At 46.3% G+C, this 12,595-nt stretch overlaps 1 protein-coding gene across 2 annotated transcripts in view; it reads right to left on the bottom strand.

The window, feature by feature from the left end:
• Window positions 1-6,583, bottom strand: part of MPP7 (MAGUK p55 scaffold protein 7) — a 261,176-nt gene extending 254,593 nt beyond the window's left edge. The window contains exons 1-2 of one of the 2 annotated variants that reach the window (XM_082385972.1): window positions 6,375-6,583; window positions 5,073-5,120 (exon numbers count right to left, since the gene is read on the bottom strand). The gene's annotated coding sequence lies outside the window, so the exon portion shown is untranslated. The remainder of the gene's footprint in view (window positions 1-5,072; window positions 5,121-6,374) is intronic. The other variant, XM_082385971.1, reaches the window with a different exon arrangement.
• Window positions 6,584-12,595: the final 6,012 nt, after the last annotated feature.

Below are 12,595 nucleotides of genomic sequence, written 5' to 3'. Positions count from 1 at the left end.
GGCAAAACTAAGGATGAATTCCCTTTAGGGTATGAAAGTGATCAAGGGGCCGCTATCTCTGCTCATCTTCAACACATCATCGCAAGTCTAGACAAATGCAGCGAGGCAAGTACACACAGAGAGCAAGAACTGGAAGGAAATGACAAACGGCCATTATGTAAAGGTGAAATCATCATCTTCATAGAACACCCAAAAGAAAAGCTGGCCACTAAAATACCATAGATTGCTCCCCTTGCAAAAAAATTAAATACAGATAAATACGTCAGTGCCAATTCACAGAAAGGGAAACCCACACACTTAAATAAGCATCTGATAAGATACTTAACTGCACTAGTAATCAGAGAATTGCAAAGAAGAGCAGTAACATATGTGCCCAGACGCTCCATCTGTGGCATCAGGTTAGAAAAAAATTATAAGGTCAGAAACTATCAAGTGCCAGCAAGAACGTGGGGAGTGTAACCAAGTACAGCCAGCCCAGCTAATCACCTGGCAGAACTCAAGGAAATTACGGCTATGCCTGAGAGAGGGTGCTGTGAGGAGAAAAGGGGGAAACGCAATAAATTAACACGAGAGGCTCTGCGAGGACCAGTGGTGATAGAGGGCCACTAACCCAGGTCTGCACACCTGATGTGGGAGAGGGGGTCCCCATGTCACACGCCCCTTCACTGAACCGGCACCTCCCTGTACACCAGGCCCTGCGCCCGTGCTGGGGACACGTTAGGGCAGATCAGGTCCCTGCCCTCAGAGTTGACGTTCCAGTGAAACAATAAAGAGGAAACAGATAAAGCTATGGTTAAGCGTGTGATCACTGCTACAATGGAAATAAAATGGGTGATTGTGACAGGAAGTGATGGGAAGGGAGGGGCTACTACCCAGGGGATGGCCAGAGAGAAGGCGGCTCTCAGAGATCCGTGGGAAGACAGTGAGGCAGGCACCCAGCAAGCTTCGGAAAGGTGTCCAGGAACCGCGTCCCGGGCACCGAGTTCAGTCACCGTGCTCCAGGGGAGGCTGCAGACGGTCTGAAGGACATCCAGGTGCTGCCTTGTAACTGAGCCCCAAGGAGCCACCTTTAAGATTCTTGTCCTATCAAGTAGGGACTACAGTGATTACAGCTACGGTCCAACATATTTTGACCAAAGAGTTCAAGCTTTTTAGAGGGGGAAAAAGACACCAGCGATGTGAATGCTCTATGTCTCTAAAAAGGTTTCTGGAAAATCATTAGGATCCACAAAATTTCCCTTCATTCACTAAAGAGAAGTTGAGTACTCATGTATCTTTCCCATAGCACACGGCAGGGAAATGAGGATACAGATAAAAGTTTCTGTCCTCAAGGAACATACCTCAACTTTACAAGGTTCGGGATTCTAGTTATTTCCTTCACTAGTTGACATTTATGATTAAAAGCCAGCATTTATTGCATGCCTGCAACCCTCCAGGCAATGTCCTACGAGTTTTTATACACATTTGAGGTCACGTAACACTCCCAACAACATACTACTACATTATTTCCACTTTAGAAACGAAAAACCAGAGGTAAGAAAGTTGCCCGATGTCAAAGAAGGAATAACAGGCAGAGCAGGCATTCAAAGCCTGGGTCCTTCACCACCACATTTATACCCCCCCTGGAATCTTGCCAGTGGTTTTCCCCGACCAGAAGCATCGCCACCCGTCACCCTGGAACTTATTAGCAATGCATATTCTCAGGGCCCACCCCCAGACCTGAGGAATCAGAAACTGTGGGAGCGAACCAGCCCCCTGAATTTTAACAAGCCCTCCCGGTGATTCTGAGGAACGATAAAGTTTGAGAACCTCAGCCTAAAGTTTTCATACTCAACTGTATGAATGTTAAAGGTGAAATGACTACCATTTTGAAAATTCCAAAATGCGAAATTGTGACCCCATTTTGAAAAAGATCAAAATGATATTAATTCATTTCCTCATTACCCACAGCACGGCACCTCCTCCCCCTGGACTCTGTACCCTGATTAGACCGTCTAAAACATAGTCAACTCCGATGGGCCCTACTGGGGACTGAGCTACATTCCAAACATGAAAGGGAGTACAGAGGTCCAAACAGAATCTTCACAATTTAAATCCCGAGCCATATTAGGGAGAGGAAAAACAAATATTTTGAGTATCAGCTGCAGAAGCTTGGCAAACCTTGGTCCATGGCTCCACAACCCTTTTCATCCTTGGCTCCACTTGGCTCCCAATTTTTACCACCTTGTTTCCACAAACTTCCAAGTGCCAAAACAAGAAGTTTACAACCCTCAGAAATGTTTGATTCTCATGATTCAAACTGCTGTTAAGTACACATACAGAGGCACTGTCTTGCAAAGAGCAAGCTTTTCATCACGAGTAAAGCTAATCAGAGGCTTTTACTGTACAGACTACAGCAATAAGTGCTAAAGTTTTCCCGGCCCCTTAGCTGGACCAGCCCTCTAGGGCACCCTACCCGACCCTTCTCTTCTCAAAGCAATATTTAGACCAGTGCCTTCTTTTGTCCCCAAATCAACTGCCCAATATGAACACCCCAGCTCCGTGCGTATTCAAGGTTTCCTATTTCTAATAACGCCTTTTTCCAAAGGGAATGGAAGACCGAGTATCAGAGGTATGTTCAAGCACCTACCATAATTCGAGAACCTATCACATGCCAAATAACTCTCTTAAGCCATTCACTTGCATACACAAGTCATTCATTTTAACAAGTTCAGGATTCTACTTATTTTACATAAATTTGAAGCCGGCAGCATTAAGCAGCCCAAGCCTGGACCACGGGGCGGCAGTGAACCTGACTCAGAATGCTCCCTGACTCGGGGAAGCCCACACTCAGGCAGCTTTTTAATCGCCAGGCTGCTGACACCCGCCCACCGCCCGGCCACGCTCCCCCAAGGGCGGGCAGCCCCGCCTGGAGCTTCCTTCCTGGAAGGAGCGGCACCTCCTGACTTTCCCCTCCCAAACCTCCATCACCTCCCCTGAGGGCCAGAGCTGGTTCCAAGAAGCAACCACCAAAGGTCTCCTGCCCACACAAAGCTCAGCGGAACTGGATCATACAGACACACACCAACCGCCTACAGACCTTCTCACCCGAGTGCTTGCGCTGCCTTTTAAAAGTCCAGGGTTTTCCGCAAAACATCTCACAAAATGCAGTCACCCTAACCAGTCCTTACTCTGCACTAACCCTGCCATTTCTAACCCGAAAACGGCACGGCATTTTACCAAAGCCGCGGCTGTGTTTTCTCATCTCCTTTCTGTAACCATCGGTGACAAGCAATTTAACCAGTAACCAGGCCAGTAACAAGCAAGCTCCCGCCACCCAAGGGAGAAAGCAAGCTCCCCGCTCTTTCCTAAGTGAAGCTGACCATCATGCTTTCCCAAAACAGTAGAAAGATTTACGAAGTGAGCATTCAAGGAATAAAAACTGTTTTACGTGCCTGGAAAAAAAGATTTTTAACTTAAGTATTCGTTCATAGCAGGTATCAAATAATCTTGCTATATATAGCCACTTTATCCTACCTCTTCGTTTAAAGAATCAGTAATCTAAGAGGGCAAAGCATAAAACCACGCTCAAACAGTTCATCAGAGTTCACACAGGATTTCAACAAAACACACACCATTAAAAACAAACCAGTTCAAGTGTACATAAATAAGGACCAATAAATTCACACTCTGTTCTAGGTTCCTGAGCACAGCAAGAACCAGAGAGTTTTTGAGCTGTTGTTTCTAAAATTACTAACAACTTCCCTCACTTTAAATTAAGCTGCCATGTCCTTCCAAATAAGCTCATTTAATAAAACTGACTTAAATCACTGATTGCAATTCTGTTTGAATTTCAGTGATGACAGTTGCAGCACATTTGTATCTTTGTCAGTGAAATGCTATTAATAAAAACAAAAAAAACCTGATTGAAATCTCCAGTAAACAGCACCCAGTGCACCATCTAGTGGAAGCTGTGTAATGTGGTAATTAAATCTTTTTTGAAGGGTAGAAACCCTGAAAATCACATGGGGGCTACAGGCCCTACCTAAGAATACAGGTAAATACCCTACAAACAGCCTAAATCTCTTTCCAACTTCCCACACTGCAAGAGGTGCTAATCAGAAGAGATCTCACTTTCTGTACAAATTAGCAGATGATAAAGGCTGCTTTATGGAATGTTCTGCTTGGGTGCTAGAAATTTTAATTTGACCAGAAGAGTAAAAATTAAGTAAAGAACTGATGTGTATAAAATTGATGACTAATAAGAACCTGCAATATAAAAAAACAAACGAAACAACTAATACTAAACTTTCATTGGGTTATTTGTATGGAAATATGTTAATATAAATGTTTCAGACATTACGTGAAATTTCTAAAAATCTTATATGTTCTGGTATAATGTTATAAGTCATAATTCTAGTTATTACTTTAAAATGTATATCTCAGAAATAACTAAAAAAAAAAAACAATTCCTAATGTTCAAAAAAAAAAATATTAAGTAAAGACATGAATGCAAAAACAAATAAATGAGTAAACAGAATCAGAGCCGAACGGACAAGCCCTACGTAAGGGATGCCTTACATGACAAATAAGTTATGTCAAAATGTACACGTTCCACCCAGCAGAGCACCTGCCATGAAAACAAGATGTTGCTTCATGATTAAACAGCTCCATTCAGTAATAAATAAGACATTTCCATGTTCCTGATGACTAATAAATTTAACATAACCTAACAACTCCCCGGGTTCCCCAAGCCTTGACATCACTCAAGGGGTCCCTCTCAACTACCCATCTAACCCCACTTGCCGTTAACCCCCAAACTCCCTTGGGTTACTCCCATCAAGGAAGAGATGATTTTTACATGTTCGACACTTCTAAATTCATAATAAAAACTTCCTGAAACAAAATCGTAACCAAAATGTATTACGCTTCAGTTTTACTTGCCTTATGAATATTAACTAGTTCAATTCAGAAAGCAGTATTCAAGTCCAATGCTAAGCCAGAGATGCAAACAAAGAAGATAAGATTTTCTAATGTGGAAAACCTCCCAAAACTTAAAATAGAGATTTTTCACATAGCACCGGTTTTCTTACCTGTGTGAAAAATCACCTTTCTGGTGAAATTCAAACTATCTTAGCAACCTAGGAGGGGGGGGGGGGAAAGAAAAAAAAAAAAAAAAAGCCTAAGAATATTTTACTTGGAAATAACCATCTCCACCTCTGACTGGTGTACATGGGAATCAAATCGGTATGCAGAAGCTTGCTTGATGGTGGGAACCTTACTGGACTGTGCATTAAACCCATAACAGGTATATAATCGCAGGAGTCTACAGACCTGGGGCAGAATTCCCTTCATCTCTAGGGCTCTGAGTTTACGTACCTGCAAAATGGGAGTGAGGTGCTCTACCTGCTTCTGGAGAGTAAGAAGATACCAATACTGATGCAGGGCAGTGAGCTTCTCAATTCAAAGACCTAAATGCAGTGCACCTGAAAGGGAGGACCTGCTCCAAGAGTCCTCACTATGCCATTTCCGCTAAAACTCGTGACCTTCCTTTCACTTGTGAACAAATGGTGAATGAGAAAAAGCTATTACGCAAATCAAAAGGTAACAGCAATTCAAGGTGCTTCATTACAGGTAAATCACATCACTGTAGTTAACTGCCTAGGACTTGCCTGAAAAGTATTACTGCGTGGGTAGCAGGTGCATCCCTAAAACCTAAAGCCCGGAGGCTGTGTTTAGAAAGGCTTTTTTTTATTCGAATGCTAATGATTAAAAAATAAGAAAAAGAATCTCAAGTCTACACCCACCCACGAGGAGTCAGAGAGACAAGCTGCCACCCCCAGACTCTTGCACACTAGCTCGGCATCGCCATCCACGTTGCTCCCCTCGTCCCCACCGCACGGCCCGCACTGCCGCCCAGACAAGGGTGAGTCACACTGCTGGGTCTACTTGTCACGGAAGAAAAAACCCCGAATAAGTTCACGTTAAAGGCTGCTTTGAATTTTAAAATAATAAGTAATAAGTAAATCATGTTCCTGGCTAAACGCACTGCAAAGGGCCCGTGTCCACGAAGGCTATAACTCACACCACCTAAATACAGACACCTTTCCCGCTTTAAAAAAAAAAAAAAAAAGCCACTCGGCTTATCGCTCCTCATCAGCAGGTCCACTGCGCCGCGAGCCGGACTGACTCAACTCCGTGTCTCCCCTCCACCTGCAGGGCTCCCCGCCCCCCCGCCCCGCCAGGTGCAGCGGCCGCGCGCTCCCAGCGGAGGCGCCCCGAGGCGGGCGGGAGGCTCCGGGAGACGCGGACCTGCCGGCCGCGGCGGCGGGAGAGCCAGGGAGCCCGCCCCGCGCCCGGGCTCGGACAGGCGCTGCAGCCCCGGCGCCCCTTACCTGCTCCGGGCGGCCGTAGCCGCGAGAGGCGCGCTCGCTCCGGCGCAGGCAGCCCCGGCCGAGGAAAGGAGGCTGCGACCGCGGCCGCCGCGAAGGACAATCAGCAGCCTGCGGGCTCGGCACCGCCGCGGCGGGCGCAGGACGCACGAGCCCGGGAGCCCGGCCCCCGCTCCAGCCCCGCAGCCCCGCGGCGGGGCGGGGTCGCGGCCGGAGGGGAGGGACGGGGCGGGGCGGGGCGGGGCGGGGCCGCTCTGCCCGTGGGGCGAGAACGCGGCGGACGCTGTGTAAGAGGCGCCTGCTGATTGGCTGCGATAGGGGCGCACGTCTCCGATTTGAAGACAGGCTCGCCAGCAGCGCTCCCTCATTGGTCGGTACGTGAAAACAAAGCAGAGCCCTGATTGGTGGCAGCCCTGTAGCTCCTCTCCTCCTACCCCAGTCATCGAAGCTCCGCCTCCGCCCGCTCCGCCCCCGGGTGGCTGCAGAACCAGCTGTTTCGTGGACCAGCTAGCTACCTTCCTTAAGGGAACCCCGGATGCCCAGGTTCCTTTGCTAGACGCGAGCTTCCTTATTCCACCAAGAGTCTTTGATTTCCGTATGAACTTGGTGAATAGCAGCTAATCTTTAACATCGCTTAGATTTAGAGCGACCTCTTGGGTGTTTTTTAAAATGCTGCCTAAGACTCACAGGGAAATTGGCATATGCAAAAAGAAGGTGTGAAATGTTTTCACCCCTGGCGAGATTATGCTGTTTTTGTTTTTGTTTTTACCTTTCCGTGTTCCATATTGAACGTGTATTACTTGGATAATTAGAAAAAACAATGTTTAATAGGAAATGAATAAGGTACACAGAATGGTAAAGGCAAACTTTGAGGATATCCGTGGGAACTAATCCTTCCACAATAGAAGAAAATACAGTAATAAACGCAACACCTGAGGGCCATCAAAAAAGTACATTCTGGTATCAGCCCCCTTCAGCTGTCTTAAAGAACTTTATAAATATGACTGAGCTGTCTTAAAGAACTTTATAAATACTCTTTCCATATAACTACTATTTACCCAACATATAGTGTACAATGAACTGCCCAGTAAGCAGATTCATAGCAAGAAGTGAGAATACAAAATACACAATAAAGCTTTAACCAAAAAAGTAGACTACAGAAAGAAATTTAGAAGATAAACTGGAAAACTCAGCTAATGGAGGGAATTTTAAGAAAGAAAGGAACGTGACAGCCCTCGGAGATGAGACTTAGATTTTGAAGACTGAAGCAGAGGGAGGAGAAGGGAGTGAAGATGAAGACCTAGAGTCATCTGAGCTCTCAGACCACGCCAGCCAGTCTAGAAAGGGGACGAAGTATATCTCACCGGGGGACCACACTCGCTTAACCCTCTCTAGCTGCTTTCCTCTTCTATTTGTTCTTTTTGTCATTCCCACGAGGTTCAGAAATAGGCTATTTGAAGTGAAGCACTTCACCCAACAGCTCCATAAATTTTATAGTGTTGAGAAAAAATGGAGATCCACAAAAGTCAAACGTAAGGAAGGAAAGGAATGTTAAGGTAAACGTGAACTTGAAGTGATGTAAGGACAAGAAACCTAATACAAAGAATGAGACAAATCTTTTTTTCTCTCATTTCTGGAGAATAAGGTAAAGCTCTTTGGAGGACAGAGTAACCTCATTACCTAACAAAGCCTTTTTTATAGAACCCTTGAAAGAAATGGAATTCTAAACGATAGTCTGAAAATATGTGTCCCAGAGTATTCTGAGAAAGAAACTTAGTCTTGAGATCTAGTTGTGTTTAAAAGAAGAAGGGGGTGGGGAGGAGGGAGGGATGAGAAGGGCTTAGCACTCATAGTAAAGTTTATTCTGCAATAACGCCTAAGATTCTGTCACTAACATTCTTTCTTTGAGATTAAGTAATTTATATCAAAGATTACTCTTTTATTCACTTACTCACCAAACATGTAATCAATATTAATTACCAAGTACTACTAGCTCCTGCCATGAACTAGGCACTCTACTAAGTATAGTCTTGAACAAGACAGACTGGAAGCTATTTATCAGTTGGAGAAGACAGATAATGAACCAGTGAACAGATAAAGTTACAGAAAGGGATCAGGGCAAAGAAGGAAACAGTGACCTGAGGGATGGGGGAGTGACTTTAATTAGGGAAAAGAGAGAGGAATACTCTAAGGAGAAATGCTCTAGGAGAAATGCTAAGAGTTGAGGTGCCACCTAAGTGAGAAACCACAGCTCTACAAAACTGCACGGCTATGACATTCCTGGTAGAGGAAACAGCAGGGCGAAGGCCCTGAAGGAGGAAGAAAAGTGATGTGTTAGAGGAACAGAGAGAGGGCCAGGTGGCTAGGCTGGTACAGGAGGGGTGGTCCCAGACAGGGCAGAGAGGACGGCGGGGCCTGGTAGGCAATGGTGAGAAGTTTGTATTCTACTGCATGGATTCCTGATGTGTTGATCAATACTTCAAGTGTCAGTGAAAGGTAGGCCTTCTCTCCACTTCCCCAGGTGGGCCGTTTTCTTCCAGAAAGGGGCAAAGGAGATTTCTTTCTCTTAAGTTGCTAATATTGCAATCAAATCATTAACTTTTTAAATGGGCGTTCATTGACTAAGTCAGTCTATCAAGCATAGATCTATGAAGAGCACACTATTTGCCAAGGACAGGCTGGGTGCGAGACACAGAGCCGGGTGGAGCTATCGGCAAACTAGCTCTGCACAGGCGATGGGGGAACTCAAGGGAGCTGTGGGAACACAGTCCTGAAGGGGATGAGGAATCGCTAAATCAGGAGTCATCCCAGTGACAGGGGACAAGGTTCCAGATCCAGGGGCAACAGCAGATGAACATTGGGCAGCAGGCAGGAGGAAGGGAACCTGATGCGAAGGCTTAGAGACCATGGCACAAAAAAAATCAACTCTCCGCACATCACAAGCTTGCCTTGCACGGGTGGACCCAGGAGGTGGAAACAAAAACCCAATGAGTGACAACATTCCGAAGGCATGGGGGCTGGCAAAGTATGAGAATTAGTAAGCTGATCGCTGTTTCACATCATCATCTCCTTCATTTCTTCAACAAAAGTCATTAAAATTAGTAGATACCCGCTTTTCACTATGACATTCTTTTTTGGATAGCAATGGGTTAAGAGTGTTAATCCTATTTGACCAGAATTAGGACAGAGCTAAAGCCCCTGGGGTAGAGATCTGTGCTGCTAGTTCCAGCCTTTCCCTGTGCTTGTTGGTGCGCTCTTTCTCAGTTGAAGTTACAATTAGCAGATACCCATAAGGGAAGAGAGCCAGCCCCTGCCAATCAGAGGAAAGGCTGGGAAATGTTATAGAATCTCAGTACATCTGGCTGATGGTGCATCAAAAGATACAGCAACTAAGAAATTTAAGAATGCAGTCTTTGCAATGTCTGACACAGTGCTTCAAAGCCGCTGAAAAGTAATTCCTCTACCCTAATAATAGAGTTCAAAAATTAATTATAAAGATAGAGGGGTGTCTTATAGAAGCCAAAGATTGGGCTGGCCAAAAAGTTCGTTCGGGTGATATTGTGGGAAAGCCCGAATGAACTTTTTGGCCAACCCAATATAAGCAAAAATAAGCCAGTCTTCAGGAAGGCTGGGAGCCAGAGACTGAAAAGCCATGAGAAACTCAGCTGAAGTTTTCTCTGTCTTCAGACCTGCCTCTCTCTACACTTCTGCTCTATTCTTCTCCAGAAAACAGCTTTCCAGGCTCCTGTGTCCATAAGTAAGAGTAAAGCCACCCCAGACACACACACACACACATGCACACAAACACACGCACGACTGAATCAACTCCCTTGACCCAATCCCAAGTTCCATGGAGAGAAGATATAACTGGCCCAGCTTGGTCTCCCCCTCCCCCCCACATCACCTATGGTGTAGGGAGGGAGGTCACCATCCCTCTTGATGGGCAGAGATGTCCTTGTGAACAGGCACTGGGCAGATGACCAGAGAGGCCTTCATCACGTCCCCCAGTCAATGAGACTCCATTCTCTACTCAGTGACAGTCTTCCCCTGTCCTTTCATACTGACATGGAGGCCCCCAGGCCAAGGCCAGTGTCCTCAATGGTGATGGCCGGCTTTCTTGATATCTCCCTACTCCAGGTGGCTTCCTGACACCAAGTACCCTTGTCTCTTCCAGTTTCAAGTTGCCTTTAGCCTTCTACTAATTCCAAATCCCCCTACCTGGAGGATACGTCTTGACCTCAGCGTATTTGAAGAGCGAAAGCACCTGCCAGGTCGGTGACCTTGCTCTCGGCTCTGAAGAGACCAGCGTGTGGGGCAAGCAGAACCTCAGGGCCGGAGGGAAGCAGAGGCGAAACTGCCCAGCACCGTCCCTTCAGCGTGCCCTCGGAGGGAGGCCTGCCCCTGCCCCGACGGAAACCTGGCTGTCTCATCACTGCGCTGATGGCTGTTCACTATTAAAAATCCTTTGATCGGTTTAAGCCACAAGATACAGTTTTAATTCAGAAATTTTAATACAAATGCCGATATTTTGATCAACACTTCGAGCTTCATTGACCTAAACTTGAAACATCCGACTGTGCCTCTCATGACCTAGACAATGCAGTTTTCTCTGGCTGCCACCCCCTTAGTTTCTGGTCCCTGAAGGCCACCTTCCATAGGTGTTCCCATTGGAGAAGACCTCTCCAGGTATTCTGGTTTCAGCACCTCCAGCGCAGCTCCCTCCTCTGGTCCTCAGGAAGCGCTCATACATGCTTTACTGGCAACAGTGGTGGGCGTGCAGCTGCTCCCAGGGCACATGGGTCCTCCTCCTCCCCCGCCCTCTCTCTCTCTGAACTGCTGCCTCAAGCTGCTACCGTCAGCCTCTCCACTTTGGATACCTCGGGTGAAAGCCAGGCATTCCAAATACCGGAGGACACAAATCAAGTTGCCCTCGTGGTGCTTTAGACGCCCCCTCTCTTGTGAGATAAACAGGAAGCGCTTGGACGAGTGGTTATGTGGGACTCGGCACCGCTTCCCTCAAAGAAAACCGTCATAGGTTCTTCCCTAAACTCCACCTCTGCCCTGTTACCCGATTTTGAGTGAGGGATTTTGAAGAGTCCTCAAAGGGCCAAGATATTTCCTTTGAGATTTGCTTCTGGCTCTGGCAACTTTGAGAATTTTACATCTATCGTCTCCTGGTGCCTCAGTCAAAATTTACAGCTGCAGGGCTTCCCTGGTGGCGCAGTGGTTGAGAGTCTGCCTGCCAGTGCAGGGGACACGGGTTCGAGCCCTGGTCTGGGAAGATCCCACATGCCGCGGAGCAACTGGGCCCATGAGCCACAACTACTGAGCCTGCGCGTCTGGAGCCTGTGCTCCGCAACAAGAGAGGCCGCGATAATGAGAGGCCCGCGCACCGCGATGAAGAGTGGCCCCCGCTTGCCGCAACTAGAGAAAGCCCTCGCACAGAAACGAAGACCCAACACAGCCAAAAATTAAATAATTAATTAATTAATTAATTAATTAAAAATTTTACAGCTGCATCTTGTCATACTAGTGTGCGTCTCCAAACACTGCTTTCTTAACACCAAGGACATAGAGCGATGAAAACTTGTTCTCTAAAATCATAGGCTGTCAGAAACTTAGCCGTTTGAGTATCAGTGAGAATGGAAGAGTCACTCTTTCCTGGATGATGGGAGCCTGTGTGTCCCTTTGACACAAGGACGCAGCCTTGATTTCCTCAGGTGCAGACCTTCGGATAAGAGATCTGGGGAAACAGCATTCCATGTTTATCTTAACTTTATGGTTACCAAGGAAATAGGACTCTCTGCTCACCTGAGGAGCCTCAGCCTGTGTGTGGTCTCAGGTGTGCCTGTAAGACGTGCCTACCTGATGGTCATACACACACACACACACACACACACACACACACACACATTTAAGTTCCTCGTACTAAATCAAATATGCCTCCATCCTCCCAAGTTTGGAAAGCTGTTAATTTGAAGGAGTTTGGAGTAGTTTTAAAACACTCTTCAAACCATGGCATTTGAGGTGAGGATAAGAGAAAAATTTTTTGATTGCATTTGGCATTTTTGAAAAAGACCAAAACTCTTTCGCCATGATTATAAAGTGAGAACAATGATAACATACCCAAAAATGAGTCCTTTCTCTATTTAGCCACACTCATTGTGCAAGAACAGCCCCAAGGAGCAAAGAATACCTTTGCTTTGTAATGCTTATGATTGGAA

This window comes from Balaenoptera borealis, assembly GCF_965194805.1.
Source record: "Balaenoptera borealis genome assembly, chromosome: 3".
Classification (NCBI taxonomy): Eukaryota; Metazoa; Chordata; class Mammalia; order Artiodactyla; family Balaenopteridae; genus Balaenoptera; species Balaenoptera borealis.
Note: the sequence above shows the minus strand (reverse complement) of the source record. Positions and strands in the feature narration are given on the sequence as shown.